The 18,971-nt window shown below is 36.3% G+C and overlaps 2 protein-coding genes across 11 annotated transcripts in view; one reads left to right on the forward strand and one right to left on the reverse strand.

Moving 5' to 3' along the window:
• Positions 1-18,971, reverse strand: part of RALGPS1 (Ral GEF with PH domain and SH3 binding motif 1) — a 1,173,485-nt gene that overhangs the window by 474,005 nt on the left and 680,509 nt on the right. The window lies entirely within an intron of this gene.
• The window catches only part of ANGPTL2 (angiopoietin like 2), a 74,786-nt gene continuing 65,564 nt past the window's right edge, over positions 9,750-18,971 (forward strand). The window contains exon 1 of one of the 5 annotated variants that reach the window (XM_053695597.1): positions 9,750-10,225. The gene's annotated coding sequence lies outside the window, so the exon portion shown is untranslated. Of the gene's footprint in view, positions 10,226-11,243; positions 11,350-14,685; positions 14,709-18,971 lie in introns of those variants that run through there. The other 4 variants (XM_053695599.1, XM_053695596.1, XM_053695601.1 and 1 more) reach the window with 4 other exon arrangements.

An 18,971-nucleotide genomic window follows, 5' to 3' on the forward strand; every position in this document is an offset into this window, starting at 1 on the left:
CGCTTTTTCTTTCTCCTCCCTCATATCTTTGTACTCTTTTTTTTCTCCATTCTCTCTTAACCCCTTTCTCCACTTTCACTTTTCCTCTGCAATCTCATTCTTCCTGCCCCGTTTATCCTCTAAGAAGTAACAGGCCACTGAAAAAGCTGTGCGTCCTTGTTGTAAAGCCTGTTGTTAATCTGTGATTTGCCTTCCTCTCCATTAAAGTTCCACTTGTTTTTCCTACATACTATTTTGCACATGGGCAAAAGTAGTGGTGCATGGTGGGTAAATATTTTATGTCATACAATTTGTGTGTAGGTGATGCTAAGTTGCTATTAAACAATTACATATTGTACATCACCCTTTAATAAGTACTTGAGGACTATTTTTATTATCATTTATTTGTACAACACCAACAGATTCTGTAGGGCTATGCTTTCACTAGTTCTTTTAAATTAGTATTCCTGTGATATCCTACTTTTGATTTTTGAACTGTAACAAAAAGTAGAGCGGGATCTATGGCTAATGTGTCCCAATTTTTCTTGGGTGTTTCTGCCAAATTGATTGTGTTGGGGTCAAACATTGTGGGTCTCTGTTCAATCTTTTAAGGGGATTTCTGGTCTCCAAGTCACATGTATGAGTCTGATCCTTTAATTTGTCCAGCCCTTTGTCTGATCTGTGTTATGCATTGTATGTATAAATTGGGATGGTGCAATAAGATCTTCTTGACCTTTAAGAAGATTAATTCGGACATAGTTGTGCTTATAAGATATCTGTTTGCAGCATGTTGCTGTGTGTGTATTGAGTATGCTAGCTACCTCTTACTCTTTGCTATTTAGATTTTCTGGTTTAATTTGGCTTCCTGACTTTGCTTTTGTTTTATGCTTTAGTTTGGGTTGACTTTGTTATTTGACTTCAGCTTACAACTGTCTTCTGATTTATGTACTGTTATCCCTGTGTAATTTGTCCTGTATTGTCTGAGTTTGTAAACCCTAATTCTTTAAAGGGACAGTCTACTTGACAAAAGGGTAACTGTATAAAAAGATTGGTAATCTCTTTATTATCTCTCTCTCACATTTATAAATATATATTTTTATTTTTATTTCAATTGGTAGCAATAGATTTCATTAGTATATTTGCCTCTCCACTAGGGAGCATGTTTCTAACTTCTAATTGGATATATTTTTCTGGCAATAATATGCAACACAACTAAGACAAAAGGAGAACTCCATCCTTGTGGGAAAAACATAGCAGAGAATTAGCATCCACTCATAGATTTCCGTTGCAATGGTAATTTAGTAATTACGCGCCTGTGGAATCTCTACTTTCCAAACAAGCAGCTTAGGTCTCTTTAATAACATCCCCTTTAGGTGACGAAACTGTTTAGCTTCCAGTTTCAGGGGGTGGCGACCAATTAAGGATAAGTCTTTTCATTGTCAATAAATAGCAAAATGTTTCAAAGAGAAGCCTTTGAGGCTTAACCTTCTGATGTGGCTCAAAATGGACTTCAAAAAGGGCGCTGAACAAACATTAATATGACCTCCATTAACATGATGCTGAGAAGCACAACCGACTGATGAAAGACTCTACACAGCGCTCCCTACAACCTACGCTTCTGCAGAGTGCTCACTTAGTTACAAAAAATAAAAGAAACTAAACTATTAACATTTCCTAGTTTATAATTATATTTTTTTGTTTCTTTTAAGAAAAAATAAAGGGCCACATTACAAGTGGAGAGCTAAATATTGCTTGCATGCAAGCGATATTAGCGCTCTCCACTTTGTAATACCAGTGCGCATTATATAACAAGTAAATCGCAATGCGAACGCAAGCTCGTGTTCGCATTGCTAGGAAGCATTGAACTCACGAGAGGGTGCATACATAGGCTCCTGTAGGAGCCTTGTTCTGATGCCGTCAGAGAATGCCTAGAGCAGTTATTTTTTATTTTTAAAATAAATGCTACTTTTTTTTTTTTTTTAAATAAAAAATTATAATGCCCTCTTTATTTGAGGCTATTTGGGAAACTTATGGAAAATTAACCAGATATTTGATCTTTTGTAATTTTGTAATGGCTGGTTAATTATCACGCTCCCGCAAACATGCAAATTTGCACGATAATTTAGCGCTCCACTTGTAATCTAGCCCATAATGTTTACTATTTAATTTGACTTTTTTTGTAACCAGTGATATGTCAAGTCAAGAATACTAGGATAACTGCCACCAAAGTGAGCATTGGTAGCAATTTGTAAGAAAGATCAATTTTATGTTTTCACTAAAATCATTTAATCTTTAATTTGGCTACATAATGACATCATCACTTTCACCTAACACAATTCTATACTAAACATACTTACTAGCTACAATTAAAAGCTTAGGGGCCTTCAGGCTCGCCGTAAACTACAGTTATGAAGCAGCGGTCTAAAGACTGTTGCCCCATAACTTGTCCGCCTGCTCTGAGGCTGCGGTCTTCCATCCGCCCCATCCTATACGATCGGCTGATGGACATCCCCTGCTAGCGTCCCAACCAGTTCACAAATGAGATAAAATGATTCAATTGGAAAGTTGTTTAAAATTGTCTCATCGGAATCACAAAATAAAAATGTCAAGTTTCATGTCCCTTTCAAATTCTCACAATAGATTTTAATGGGGACGCACAGAAAAATGCATGCTGGATAATGCTCAAGCATTAACAGATGGAAAACAATAAAAAAAAAATCTGCAGTGTCTTTTTATTAATAAGGTAACTCAGAAAATGAGAATTTTAAAGCTTTTTCCTTTAATCACTTCTACTGAGGACAATCACAGACAGATAAAATGTACAAACAATGGCTGTGTGGAATATATCAATGTTGAAGGGAACTTAAACCCTTTTACTTTATCATTACTCTTTGGAAAACCTAGATTTCAACATGGCGCCCCATAACTTTTTAGAAACTGAAGTACTTTATAGAAACTAAAACTTTGTGACTATTTCTTTAACATTTAAACAACTAATAGAATTTTATTCTCACAATAATATTTACTTTGAATACATCATTATGCCCAGCATTTATTTACTGTTTAATGTAACTTTAAATGCTTTTTGATGGGGGAAGCTGTTTTTACACATACATGGGCCTCTATTTATGAAAGGTCTTGCGGACCTGATCCGCCAGTGTGGATCAGGTACGCAAGACCTCGTTGAATGCGGAGAGCAATACGCTCTCCATATTCAGCATTGCACCAACAGCTCACAAGAGTTGCTGGTGCAACACCGCCCCCTGCTGACTCGCGGACAATGGGTCGCCAGCAGGGAGGTGTCAATCAACCCGATCGTACTTGATCGGGTTGAATTGCAGCGATTCCTGTCCGCCTGCTCAGAGCAGGCGGACAGGGTTATGGAGCAGCGGTCATTATAGATAGGCCCCATAGTGTATTCTAAAGCTTCCCCTTATCAAGGATAAAATCATTACGACATTGGAATTAAAGAGGCTCTTTGAAAGTTAAAATTCTCCATGGCGGAATCAAAAGTCAACGAAAAAATGTTGTATTCCAGACACAGGGGTAAAGCTTTCGGAGACAAGGCAATCAAAATTTGGAGCCACAACGAGGACACAGGTGTGAACAGGGTAAATTATTTAAATCAAATGCTTTCTGACAAGAAAATGACGAGGAGCCTAAAGATGTCAGGCATTTTAAATGGAATTCATTACCGCATCTGGTTCAGGTTACTTCAACAGGAGATCAAGAATACTGTCAAAATAAACACAGCATTAACCCCTTGCAGCCAGAAGTTCTTGTAACGCTGCAAACGTTTCTAGCAGTAGGACATTATGGTAATTAGTGGGGTAATTATGAGGATATGGCAGGAAAAAACTTTACATGGGAAATGAGTAAATCTCACAAATGAACCCCTTAGAATGTAAGCCTATGGGCCCAGCTGTTTACCGATCGCTTCATAAGAGCCGACTACAACAGTGAAACTCTCGGCAGGGCCCTCTACCCACTTGACCCCTACAAAAGCTATCCTGTACACCGACTATGTTTACATCGCTGTGGAATCTGTTGGCGCTCTACAAATACCTGATAATAATAATAATAATATACAACATGATTTGGTTGCACTTGTACCGGGGTGCTGGTGATGGCAGAAGGGCAAATACATATCAAATACAGACCACACTTGCTGAATTTCAGCCAAACATCAAAACTCCATGCATCATGGGTGACGTTTCAAGGACAAACTCCCCTTCCTAAAGTCTCGCATAGGCGCTGATAGACCAGAACCCAAAATATAAATACCAACAAAGCATAGACGGCACTCTCTGGATTTCAATGAAATACTGTTATACCACATGACCAGGGAATAAATTGTTTATCACGGTCACTATCTCAATTTCTATATGTTGGTCCACCATCTGAATTTCTTGTAGAGTTGATTACATTGTGCCCAACACTCAATTATTTCAAATTAGAGACCTCTTACTGCCTTAAAAAAAACAGTACAGCAATTGGGTCCAATATGGCCTATCTTATGGTAACCTCAATATGGAGGAATTTCAAGTACACTGTATGAAATTTGGGACAACCCTCACATACAGTTTTATAAGTGGTACATTGATGACATCCTGCTTGTCGGGAGTGGAACAGAGTTTGACCTACTACAGTGGACCACAGAGATCAGCAATATGCATACTCCTATTAAGTTAAAAATTGCTCACAGCAATTACTACATTGGCTTCTTTGACTTACGTATATTTAAGGAGGGAAATAGGTTGAACACAACTCAGTTCTAAAAAGAAAAACCACAATCCATGCTCATAACCGTCATCGCAAGTCCCTCACTAGGGACATTCCAACAGCACGATGACTAGAGTAGTATATAACAACTCTTCTACTGCATTTAAAGAAATTAAATTACAACAGATGGCATCTGTAATTTGTAAGTCTTAAGTGAATATAAAAGAACCCTGTCTGACCTATTTCTTATTCTGCTACCACATCTGTAATTGGCAAAACTTTGCATAAACATTGTAATGTTCTCAGTTCTGATTCATCCTTATCTTTTGGTGACTTTGCCCCCTCTAGAGTGGGCTTCAACAGAGGTCACAGTTTGAGGGATCATTTATTGATTACTGACCCTGAACACTGTTATAAAAGGAAGACCTGGCTAATGGAATCTAAGGGCTAATCTAAGTTGGGATCATATAGATGCCCCAGCTGTATGACTGTCAATTCTAAGATTAAGGGGCATAGTTTCAGTCACCTTCATTTGAAAAGGAAGTATTCTATTAAAGGGACAGTTAAGTCCCAAAAAAACATTTATGATTTAAATAGGGAATGTAATTTTAAACAACTTTCCAATTTACTTTTATCACCAATTTTGCTTTGTTCTCTTGGTATTCTTAGATGAAAGCTAAACCTAGGAGGTTCATATGCTAATTTCTTAGACCTTGAAGACTGCCTCTAATCTGAATGCATTTTGACCACTAGTAGGGCATTAGTTCATGTGTGTCATATAGATAACATTGAGCTCATGCACGTGAAGTTACCCTGGAGTGAACACTGATTGGCTAAAATGCAAGTCTGTCAAAAGAACTGAAATAATGGGGCAGTCTGCAGAGGCTTAGATACAAGGGTAATCACTGAGGTAAAAAGTGCATTTCTATAACATTGTTGGTTATGCAAAACTGGGAAATGGGTAATAAAGGGATTATCTTTCTTTTTAAACAAAAAAAGTCTGGTGTTGACTGTCCCTTTAAGCATTATTAGACATGCACAACTAAATATGTCATTTATCTCCTCAGTCGCATTTGTGGCCTCTTTTACATTGGAAAAACATCTGATGATATAAGGAAGCGCATGGCTAACTATAGAAGTGCCATATGTCTAGTCCTCCACTGGAAAAAGTGACCAACCCATTGCTAAACCCTTCCTTGAAAAGGACATATCATGAACTACCTCTGAAAAGGGCCGGTGACAGAGATGAGAGGTTTCTCCAATTAGATGCTAGATGGATTTACAAATGGGGCACACTACATACAATTCTAGAAGTTTTCTTCTACAACAATGATGAAAGTAATGAAATAGTTTATTATGTAATTCTGTATTAGATTTTTTTCTTTCTTATGTTTTTCTGCCAGTTATATGTCAATATATTGGCGATTTATTATATAACATTGTTGATGATAGTGAGACTGGTTACAACATTTTTATTAATGTAGCTGTAAAATGGCCCATTGTCATTGACCAGACCCTTTGTCAGTTATTTGCCAGTACATTCAAAGATTTGAAACACTTGTGGGGTTAACAGGTATATTTGATGACAGCTATCTATTAGGCTATTGTGACATTGTTATAACTGAGAACCCTACTAAACATAGTTAGATTGTGTTAATAGCTGGTCTGGCACCCATGTATCTCTAGGGAAATTCATACAATATATAATGATTTCTGACACATTCTTAAATAACAGTGCTATTTATATGGATACAGTCTATTAAGCTTATTTATTATTAGTGCTTATACTAATTTGGTGTGGTTTCTTATGAATATTATCCCCTATACACAGATGGGAAGGTCTATACTGCATCATTACTCATGTGAGTGGTAGTAGACACATGACCAGTGAGCTGGATAATTTTTGTTGTGATTAGTGGGTACGTTAAAGGGATAGGAAAGTCAAAATTAAATTGCATTATTCAAATAGAGATGTAATTTTAAGACACTTTTAAATTCAATTCTATTTTCAAATGTGCTTTGTTCTCTTGGAATCCACTGTTGAAAATGATATGCATATATCCTAACCTAGTGGGAGCTAGCTGCCGATTGGTGACTGCACACATTTGTCTCTTGTGATTCGCTAACTAGATGTGTTCAGTTATCTGCCACTAGGAATGTTGTTCCTTCAGCAAAAAATAAAAAGATAATGAAGCAAATTTGACAATAGAAGTAAATTGAAAAGTTGTTTAAAATTGTATGTTCTATCCAGACGATTAAAGAAAATGTTGGGGTTTTTCTGTCCCTTTAACTTGTCTGAGCTCATGCTTTATATTTAATAAATCTGGAAGACTTGTTGAAGTTGTTTAATATTGCGGCTACACATTGTTTTACTTGGACAGTTTGAACATTGTGTCCAGTCCCCTAAATACACAAGTTTCTTAACAACACTCACATGTACCTGTTTGATGTTATAGATTATGATCTTTACTTATTTGATTATTGAAATCTTTTGAATGAGGTGTATTTATATCGTTGACATAGCAACCGCATTGGATTTTTTTCTGAAAATGGGGTTTAGACTTTCTAGGTTATATATATATATATATTTATATATATATATATATATAGTTTGTCGCAATAAGCACTCACTAGTCTTAGGATGTCTGTGTCAACCAAAAATCTTTATTCCATGAGACAAACATGGAATAAAGTTTTTTGGCTGACACAGACATCCTAAGACTAGTGAGTGCTTATTGCGACAAACTTTACATTTCTTAGAGCACCCTGGCAGTTGTTCACGGATAGTGGAAGTGCATAAACACCATCTGCTTTATATATATATATATATATATATATATATAAAGACAAACAGCTTGGTCAGACCTTGATATGGTGGCTATGTATATATGCCTATCCTAAATGGCCATGTTCTGCTGAGGGGTGACATTAACCATATGTTTAACTATGCTATATATGCTATAAGACCATCTATGATTGCACTATGCTTTGAGCATAAAGGAAAGGGGGTGCTTCAGATATTATGCAGTTAAATGACAGATGTTGTATCCAGTTTGCCCAAATCCCGATATCATAGTTTTCATTACACTGTTTGGGTTTCACATTGTAAAATAGAGGTTAAAATTAAATCTGTCACCAAAACTTAGAAAAAATATAAAGATAAGAAATGTATTTATTTTTGGATTTTAAAGAGACATGAAAGTCAATTTAATCTTTCATGGTTCAGATAGAGCATGCCATTTTAGAGAATTTTCCATTTACTTAAAGGGATACTAAGCCTAATTTTTTTTCTTTCATGATTCAGATAGAGCAGCAATTTTAAGCTACTTTCTAATTTACTCCTATTATCAAATGTTCTTCATTCTCTTGCTATCTTTATTTAAAAAGCAGGAATGTAAAGCTTAAGAGCCGGCCCATTTTTGTTTGAGAACCTGGTTTATGATTGCTTATTGGTTAGCTAAATGTAGCCTCCAAAAAGCAAGAGCTATCCAGGGTGCTGAACCTAAAATGTGCCGACACCTAAGCTTTAATTTTTTTTTAAATAAAGATACCAAGAGAACAAAGCAAAATTGATAGAAGGAGTAAATTAGAAAATTGCTTAAAATTGCCTGCTCTATCTGAATCATTAAAGAACAATTTTGGGTTTATTATCCCTTTAAATTATCAAATGTATTCATTTCTCTTGGTAACCTTTGTTGAAACCTATACCTAGATAGGCTCCAATCAGCAGCTAGCTCACTACTGGGAGCTACACATGCCTCTTGTCATTGGCTCACCTCACTCACAGAAGTGCATTTCTGCTCTGGGGCTGACTTTTAACTTGAGAAACACAAGCAAAAGTGCAAAGTGCAATAATATAATAATATACCTGGCACAACGCAAACAATTAATAATAATAAACAGACATCACCAGTCTAAATGGTTTATATAAATAAATATTGTATTCTAGTTTTATAAATGATTATGGGTCATGACATCTTCCTTTAAAACAAATATTATAAACAACTATCGACTAAGGTTTAAATATAGTTTAATGGGAAAAAGTTTTTATAGATCAGTATAATGTAAACAAATGTATAAATTAATTTGCACTGTAAAACATTATACATACTTGCCAAGTCACATCTAACATTTAAGCTAAAAGGGTTTAAAAACATTTTCATTATTTATTTTCCTCACTTTTCCTGTAATTTAACTCTAAAAAATTTGATTTTGTTTTCCAGCCTTCAGAGAGGCTGTAGTGCATCTTGTTAGATCTATAAACGGGCCCTGCAACATGACACACAGTGATTGCTTGAAGAATACAAGAGCTCATTAAAGTCTGTCCCTAGCTAGGCACCACAGAGGAAATAAGATATATTCACTGAATATTTTCCTTGACTTCAGAACAATATATGATAGTTCTCAATCCTTTAAAAAAATGTATTGTATATGCAGACGTTTGCAAATAAGTGTTGAAATATATATATATATATATATATATATATATATATACATACAGGGCTTTTTTATGGGGGTACTCACCGTTAATGATACCCCCACCTCAGCCAACTCATAACAGGTAATCATTGTGTATATACTCTCATTTTCACAACAGGGGGCTGCTAAATACATCAAACATTGTATATAATCTTGACCCTTTGCTTTTCTCAATGTTACTAATCAGAATATATCAATAGTACTGGCACTTTTTCTTTTACAAAAAAAGCCCTGTATATATAGATAGATAGATAGATATACAGTATATATATATATATATATATATATATATATATATATATATATATATATATATATATATATATATATATATATATATATATATAAAATGTGGTGATCCTTACAGCAATAAAGTATCCATATTAATCCTGCTGCACAGAGAAGCAGAGTCAGATCTCCTGCATGCTGATTCAGTTTCTAGTAAGTGAGCTATGACACTGCTGTGCTAGGTTTGTGCTTAGCCAGCCCAGCACTGTTTGTGGCTGGGGGAGGCCGTTTTGTTGTGTCTTTTGCTGGTGAATCCCTCTGCATTTTGTGGGAGTGGAAGAAACAAGCTATCCAACCAGAAGAGATCTTGCTCCTTACAAGCCAGAGGAAAACTTTTTTTTTTTCTCAGCATGTAATTTCACCACAAAAGAACTGAAGTTCAAATAAGGCTGTTAAGATCTTTGCCGGAGTTTGTGCATCCTACAAATTAGAACTGCTATGTTAGAAGCCAGGATTTGTATGCAGCTGCAGGTAATGTCCAGGGCTTAAAAAGGGGAATGCATGATCCAAATTATCTGCAGCAAACAAATACAAGGAAAACATCATTCAGAATCAGGACATTTGAACCGTGAGAAGACTTTTATTTCTATTATTATTTTTAATTGCCCCAGTATTTGGCAGGTTTTGAAAGCTCAGCTGCTGCACAGTTCTGAAATCTAATGAGATAATCAGATATCCGAGGAAATGTTACTTTTCAAAGGAGAATCCTTTCAGCTGACCTGTGCTTGACAGACAAGGAGCAAGGGTAAGGCTTGATGTGTGTATACTGCAGTATTCCTATATTGTACATCACTGCACTGCACTGCACTTATTAGGGGAACAGAATAACAGCACAGCTTGCTTGGTTTTTAAATGGATATGAAACCCCCAAAATTGTATTTAATGAATCACAGAGCGCATACAATGTTAAAAATTTTATTTTGCTTCCTACTTTTGGTATCCTTTATCAACAGCATACGTAGTTACAGTTAGGAGCAGAAATGCACTACTGGGAGCTAGCTGCTTTTTAGTGACTGCACATTTATGACTCTTGCCATTGGCTCACCAGATGTGCTCAGCTAGTTTCCAGTCCTGCATTGCTGCTCTTTCAACAAAGGATACCAAGAGAATGAAACAAATTTAATAATAGACGTAAATGGAAAAGTTGTTTAAAATGTAATTCTCTATCTTAATCATGAAATACAAAATTAGGGCTGCCCGTTCCTTTAAGTATTTGATGATAATGTTTTATAATGTAGTTTTGTATCTCTTATGAATGGTTTAAAGGGACAGAGAAGGAAACAAAAAGAATAAATAAACTTTCCTATTTGATTTTATTATTAGTATCACTTTTCTATTTTGCTCTCCATTGTTGAAACTCAGCCTCTTTCCATGAGAGCATATTGTGGTAGTCTCATAAGTGTGCACGTGACTTGAGAACTATATGGCAGCAGCGTCTGCAACAATAGCTTAGTGATTGCACATGCAATATGAAATAATAGGCTATCTTTACATTAAGTAAAACAATAAATAAGTTGTGCTTTTCCCCTATTGGCTCAATAAGGCGACAACATTATTTACAAATGCATAGCCATGCGCTAGTTCTACCAGTCACATTCGCTCACTGCCATTCTAAAGAATGTGAACTATGTTTAACTAGCAACTAAGTCCAAGCTAAATATAGAAGCCGTCTTCGTTTGCCACCATCCCAAATGCAGAGAGAGTTGAGTATTTACTTAGCAATTAACATGTGGCCTAGACATGGCTGGAGAGATTGGCTAACAGAAACGATTAGCTTCTGTTTCATAATTCAGGCAGGATGCAGTGTCGCCCAGCAGACAAACTACCAGACTGGGCATGAAGTTGCTTCAGCAGTAAAGCCTTCACTAATGTCAAGAATCTGTGAGTCTGACATAATGAAGAAAAACCTTATGTTTAGTATCTAGCTGCCAGCATTGAGAGAGCAGAGTTTTACACAATATCCTTTGTGTACATAATAGAGAGAGATACATTTGTTTTTTGCTTAGTTTCTTGGCACTAGCTGTGAGTTAAAAAGAAAACCACTACTTGCATATGAATCTGGAGATTGGCTACTTTACTGGACGGATGAGCAGTTTGGGATAGTTTTGAGTAGTTTAAAGCCACAGATTCTTGGTAGTTGATACTGAAGAAATGGAAAATACCCTTTGGGAATAACAGATCAGTCATTTCAGTACTGCATTTTAGTGCAATACAAAATCAGATGTTGTGAGGTATAGTACAGTACAACATTTAGTAACATAGTAGAGGAGGCTAAAAGAAGACAGAAGTTAATTGAGTTCAGCCTATACTGAGACTACCTGATTGACAACTGAATGTGCATTAAACAGTTATAAAGCTGAACCATTTCACACAAGCAATCAAATCCATGAACTCTGTTTTTAGCCATAAATATATCTAAGCTATTTTTAAATTTAGCTAAGGAATTGGCAGTCACTACCTCCTTAGGTTATGAGTTCTACAATTTGATTGCTCCATACCCCTTATTAGTTTTGTAGCCCTTCTCTGAACTTTCTCTAATTATGTAACTGTCCCTTTTTAAAATTGGTCCCCAGAACTGCACTCCATACTCAAGGTGAGGTCTTACTAGGGATTTATATAGTGACAGAATTATTTCTCTTTACATATTAGCATCTAATTAGCCTTAGAAGCCACTACCCTGCTTTACACACTAATTTTTAGCTTTTTATTTAAATAATTCAAAGCATCTTTAATGTAGAGCTTGAACCAAGAAGTTTAGAGCTGTAAAACAATAAAATATTAGGATCATGTATTGTGTTTCCATGAAAGGAGATATATTGTGTTAGGTTTTACATCTGCATTATAAAAAAGGTTTGTTTTGTAAGTATATTCTGCAAAATCCTCGTACAAAGCTGATACTGAGCACAAAGTAAAAAAGGAAAAATCTAAAGCTGCTTACAGGTATCCAGCGCGCTGTAGATAATAAATACTGGACAATGTTTGTCATTGACAATGTGTGATTAATACATTCGTTCTGTTTCTCCTGAAAGTGCTGGAATTGAGTACATGAAAGAAGTGTGTGTTTGTAAGTTCAGAGCTACACAGGGACCTCTCTTATCTCAGTGTGGCCTCTTGTGTCTGAGGTTGTAGGGGTCCAGGAAGACTGATTAAAAGTACAGCTCAGATTTCTAGTCATCTGTCACTTGCCTGGAAGTCAATCCTTCATCCTGAAATCCCCAGACAGTGAAGAGACTGAACAGTTTCCCGAGCTGCTGTAAAGCACACACAACACTACTCATTGTAACTAATTCAGATTGACAAGATATGGTTCTGATTGACCAGATACGGTTAACTTGCAGCTGACTTATGGCATCTAACAGCAACTTCACCTGACTTTTATACAAACCTATCTCTCTGACGAAGTGTGTTTGCACACACGAAACGCGTAAGAGGCCTATTCTGTTGCACCTGCATGGGATCTATTTTTGTTTTTGTACAAGTTTTGCACTATTAAATTGGGGGGAAAAAATTAATCTGCCTTCGACTTGGTGACTGTCTTCTTTGTTGTTGCTTTTATACAAACCAGGCAAATAGGTAATAAAGTTATAAAATAATATTATTCAACTTATATTAACAACAATAACATGCTGGAGAGGAATATTATTATATATATATTTAGCCAGCATAATACATTATTGTTCTAGACACAAGTGTAAGAAGCATAATGAGTCAGGAAAGCCCTAACTAGTGGATTACAATGACGTCACATGATTTATTCCTCATGAGCCACAACAGCTGAGGAAACCCGTACCATACATGCCTCTAGAGCCCAGTGGATGATGGAATGGAATGTGTGTGTAAGGAAGAAATTCTTTGTGGCTAGGTTTAAGCAACAAAACACAAAGTGCTGATAATCCCTTTGTCACGACAAATACAAATAAAATGAAATAGGTTGAGCAACATTACACATTACATCATTGAAAAACTAAATTCTACGGCAACCAAACTGAGAAGAATTTCAAAGGAACCATGAGACCCAAATGGACCATATACTTTATCACCAAATCAATCTATCCATCTATAAACATATACAAACCTCCATACATATAAACATAAAATATAAATTGAATCTATACAATGTGTTGATGGATTATATGAGAGATTTTGGCATATCTTGGGTATACTGTCCTACTAGTAGGCTGCTAGGCTGGCAATACGGACTGTGCCAAACAAATGACTGAACAAAGCATAGTAAGTTCTGAAAAAGACTTTAAGATTATGTCCATTTAAAGTGTAAAAAGGACATTTATCATTTCATATCCAAATCCAGCCAGTAATTACAAACCTCACCCTAAGTTAGTTTGTTTTTATAAAGCTTTGCCAGCAGATAAATACCTCTTAAAAAGAGCTTTACTGCTTTATTTCATAGCAATACAAATAATTTTAAGGTGGGTGCTAAAGAATGTCCTGTTTACATTGGAGGGGAAAAAAATAGATCAGAAGAAAAAAGCATCAGGAAGATGACCAAGCCTTCTCATTTACATCCCAGAATGTTTTGCCACCTCCATATAGGCAAACTGTTGGCACAACAGAAAGATGAATAGCAGAAAGTTTGGATAATTAATCAAACTAATAATTATTTAAAGATAAAATGTGTGTGTGTAGTTTGTTTATTATTTATTTATAAAATATTTTACCAGGAAGGATACATTGAGATTTCTCTCGTTTTCAAGTATGTCCTGGGACCACAAAACATTGCATTGATACAATAGGGTACAATAAAATACAAAAACAATAATAATACACAATATATGCAAAAATGTAACATAGAACAGGTAGGAAATATATAATCAAGCATGACAGGTGCATTCTGTTTTGAGATATGTAGAGAGGGATCTCTTAAAGGATATTAGGCTTGGGGAAGATTTGAAAGTGTGCGGGAGGTCGTTACATAACTGTGGCGCTCTGTAGGAAAAGGAGGATCGAGCTGCTTTCTTTTTGTATTGAGGCAAGCTAAATAATGTGCTGGTACTGGATCGGAGGTTATAGGAGGTGGGAATAGCCGGTGAGAGCATTCTGCTCAGGTAGGGTGGGAGCTTTCCAGAAAGGCTCTTAAAGACAAGGCAGGAAAGATGGAGGGTGCGTCTGGATTCCAGCGACAGCCAGTTTAGTTCTTTTAGCATGTCACAATGGTGGGTCCTGTAGTTACATTGTAGCACAAAGCAGCAGAACGAGTTATACAATGTATTAAGTTTATTAAGGTGAGTTTGTGGTGCAGGTGCATATACTACGTCCCCATAATCCTTGATTGGCATCAGCATTTGCTGTATATCTTTTCCTTTACTGTAGGGCTGAGGCAAGATTTGTTTCTGTACAGGGCACCTAGTTTTGGATAAAGTTTAGATGCAAGTTTTTCTATGGGGAGACCAAAAAATAGATTGGGGTCTAACAACATACCCAAGTATTTGAAAGAGTGGTCTGCGGTCAGTGTGCAATTTGATTTTGTTTTGATGAATAGATGGGAATTTCGTATTTTGTGTAATTTAGGTCCCGTTAAAAAAAACATTGTGACAGTTTTGTCAGTGTTTAGGAAGAGTTTGTTTTTTGAGATCCACTTTTCTACCTCTGTGAACTGGTCTTGGAGCACTGCTTCAAGCTGTGGCAGATCGGAATTGTTTGCATAGATTACTGTGCCATCTGCGTACATGTGTACAGTTGAGGATTTGCAGACATTAGGCAGATCATTTATAAATAATGTGAATAGTAAGGGGCCGAGAATGGAACGTTGGGGAACACTACATGTGATTGGGAGAGGGAGGGAGTCGCTGTCAGAAATGGAGACATATTGTGATCGATCCGATACATATGATCGAAACCAGGTTAGCGGACGATCAGCAATACCTGAGTTTTTTAGTTTGAGCAGTAGTATGTCGTGGTCTACTGTGTCAAAGGCCTTTGCAAAATCAAGGAAAATGGGTGTGTAGTGTGTGTCTTATGTGTTTATAGTGCATGTGTAGTGTTTTTGTGTGTGTGTGTGTGTGTGTGTGTGTAGTAAGTGTATTATAGTGCATGTGAAGTGTGTATGTCTGTGTAGTATGTGTATACAGTGCATGTGTAGTGTGTGTGTCTGTGTAGTATGTGTATTTAATGCACATGTAGTGTGTGTCTATGTAGTATGTGTATACAGTGCATGTGTAGTGTGTGTTTCTGTGTAGTATGTGTATATAGTGCATACATAGTGAATGTATCTGTGTAGTATGTGTATACAGTGCATGTGTAGTGTGTGTGTCTGTGTAGTATGTGTATTTAGTGCGTGTGTAGTGTGTGTCTGTGTAATATGTGTATATAGTGCATGTGTGGTGTGTGTTTCTGTGTAGTATGTGTATATAGTGCATGCGTAGTGTGTGTTTCTGTGTAGTATGTGTATATAGTGCATGTGTAGTGTGTGTCTGTGTAGTATATGTATATAGTGCGCATGTAGTGTGTGTCTGTGTAGTATGTGTATATAGTGCATGTGTAGTGTCTATGTGAAATGTGCCATGTGCATGCATATCTGCCAACCACACGTGCCATGTATCACCATGATGTGAAATGTGACATGCGCATGCATATCTGTCAACCACACATGTGCCAAGTGTAACCATGATGAGAGCTTGAGAAAGACTTGACAAAAGTTTAAACGCATTGATCATTTTTGGATATGGAGGGCTTCTGTAGCCTTTAAGCAATTGGTGTATCACATGGTCTGCCACAATCTCAGAACGTAGTATCCGAAAAAGACCGGTAAAGCCATTGCAGTGAGACCGATGTTAGGACTGCCAATACATCCTAATTTTGCCGATTCCAGATACTATCCATAAGATTTGGATAAGCATTCTTTCATTAACAAGGCGCTGAGAAGGAATATTTATGGTGTAAGTAATAAATATTCACCTTATTCCTGTACTTTTATCTTGTGTTCAAAGAACGCTGTCTCTGTTTGCTTTCAGCGCACATTGGATTCAAAGAAACTGTGCATCAATAAGCACTTTTAATAGGATTCAATGTTTATGTATGTTTTATTTTGTGATTTGTTTTAAGTGATCTGCAATATCTTAGGTTATGATACTATGCATTTTTATTGTTAAAGGGACATGAAACCTATTTTTTTTTTTTCATGATTCAGATAGAGAATATAATTTTGAACAACTTTCTAATTTACTTCTATTATCTAATTTGTTTCATTCTTTTGGTTTAATTTGTTAAAGGAGCAGCAATGCACTAATGGTTTCTAACTGAACTCATTGGTGAGCCAACCACAATCAATATAAATATTCAGCCACCAATCAACAGCTAGAACCTAGGTTCTCTGCTGCTTCTGAGCTTGCCTAGATAAACCTTTCAGCAAAGGATAACAAAAGGAAGAAAATTAAATTATAGAAGTAAATTGGAAAGTTGTTTGACATTGTATTCTCTATCTGAATCATGAGATAAAAAATGTGGGTTTTATGTCCCTTTAAGAACTAGTGCATCAATTTGAGTGTTTTATTAGTAAAAAATATTTTTTGTCATTGCTTTTTGACTGGTTGTTACATTGTATACACACTATATTATAACTGTCTGATACCTTGCTACAATGTCCATTTAGCTAATATTTAGCGCAATCTAAGTAGTCAGTGTTTTCCAACCACACATGTGCCAAGTGTCACCATGATATTGAAGGGGCAGAAAATACCTTGTACTTACAAGACATTTCTGTCTTTACTGTCCCTTTAAATGTGACATCACTGGCTCTCAGTAAATGCATGGATGGAGAGTGTACATTATTGAACAGAGAGGAGGCATTATGTGCAAAAAGATCAAAACTTAGTAATATCTGTATATTGCAAACCTATATACCGACTGTAAACAAATGGCTTTTATGTCACCGTAAGAGTTACAAAGACCAGAATGTGCAACAATAAATTCTTCTGGCTTATAATTAAATTAAATAAATGAATAATTATAAAACAAAACAATTGCTGGCTGGCTTTTTGCTCCTCATCTGAATGTCAAGAACTATGTAGAGTTATATTACACAATTACATTTTTTCTTCTGCAAACAATGGCTGAGCCCTCATAAAGCTTAATCACAGTCAGATAATGTGTCTGCTTCTCAAATTGCTGCAGTCCATAACGGCCCCTGCAGTATGATTGCAACCACATATGTTGCTGTAAATATATAGGGCCAAGAGATTAACCACATCCTCATAATTTATTTAACTCAATATAGAACGTTAAAGGGACATGAAACCAATTTTTTTTAATGATTCAGACAGAGCATACAATTTTAGGTTTTCCAATTTACTTCTTTTTATCAAGTTTCCTTTGTTCTCCTCTCACTTCGAGGACACAAAAATATGGGGTGACACAGGCAGAAGAAATTTGTTCTTACAGGTATCACAATAGGAACGTTGTGAGTTTACCAACTGGAGTGTTGAGTGCAAACATATTTCCACTTAGGACATCTTGGTGTAAGAATGTTGCGGCCACCGACAATCTCAATATAAGATTATGTTGGAATTAGGGGCTGCTTTTATGGCTAGAGTGAACCTCTTGCAAGCCAGAGGGGTTATTTCAAGGGTTAACAGAAGCTCCGCCCCCAATACTAGTCTTAAACTTGTTACAGTCGGATCAATGCACAAACTGTAGGATATCTAATCTCTGTAATACAAAGGATGTTCTAGCATTCCTAGACAAACATTCTGCCTCTAGAAAGGTAGGATTAGATGTTCTGTATCAGTGCACTCAAAGGGAAATACATTGCACTGTAGTCTGTTCGTCAGCTCGTATCTAGGTCTGGGCTCGAGAGCTGTTTGCTGCACATACTAAAAAGCTACTTGTAAGAAATCCTACCTGCTTAGCCCGAGGTTTTGCTAAATTATATAGACTGTGTTTCTAATTAAAATGACTGATACGATACAATGTGGGTTCAATATCAGGGCACAACATCTGTTAATATGGCTAAAATGATGTGAAATGCGTCAGGATGACAAGAAATATTTAGCCAATCCTCACACGGACAGACCTCACTTAATGCTCTAAGGAAAGGGGCTGAACCAGGAATTCCCAGCAAGGTTACCTCAATAGAAAGTAATAAAGCTCACTAGGATGCAGATTATTGCACGGGGGCAGGGAGCACTGACACTGATAGCAACATACAAATCAGATTACATTCTTTTCAGCATAATTGACTTTGCATTTGCTTCTAGTTTTGCCAAACAAATCTTTTCTTTCCCTTTCATAAGGGTAATGCATATTAAAACTAATTCTCCATCTTACGTTTGGTAAGATTAATACGCAAAACCTACAAATATAATATGCTTAGATAATTCATAAAAAACTGCAGAAACCTAATGCACGCCCAAGTAGCACCCTGTTCAGCCTCAGGGCTAGATTTAAAAAGCAGCATATGCTGCTTTCAACCCCCGAAGTTTCAGGTCCACCTGAAATTCAAGCTAAGAAGCAAAGGTCGTAAGATCGCTGCTGCTTAACTTGTCCGTCAC

This window comes from Bombina bombina, chromosome 12, assembly GCF_027579735.1.
Source record: "Bombina bombina isolate aBomBom1 chromosome 12, aBomBom1.pri, whole genome shotgun sequence".
NCBI lineage: Eukaryota > Metazoa > Chordata > Amphibia > Anura > Bombinatoridae > Bombina > Bombina bombina.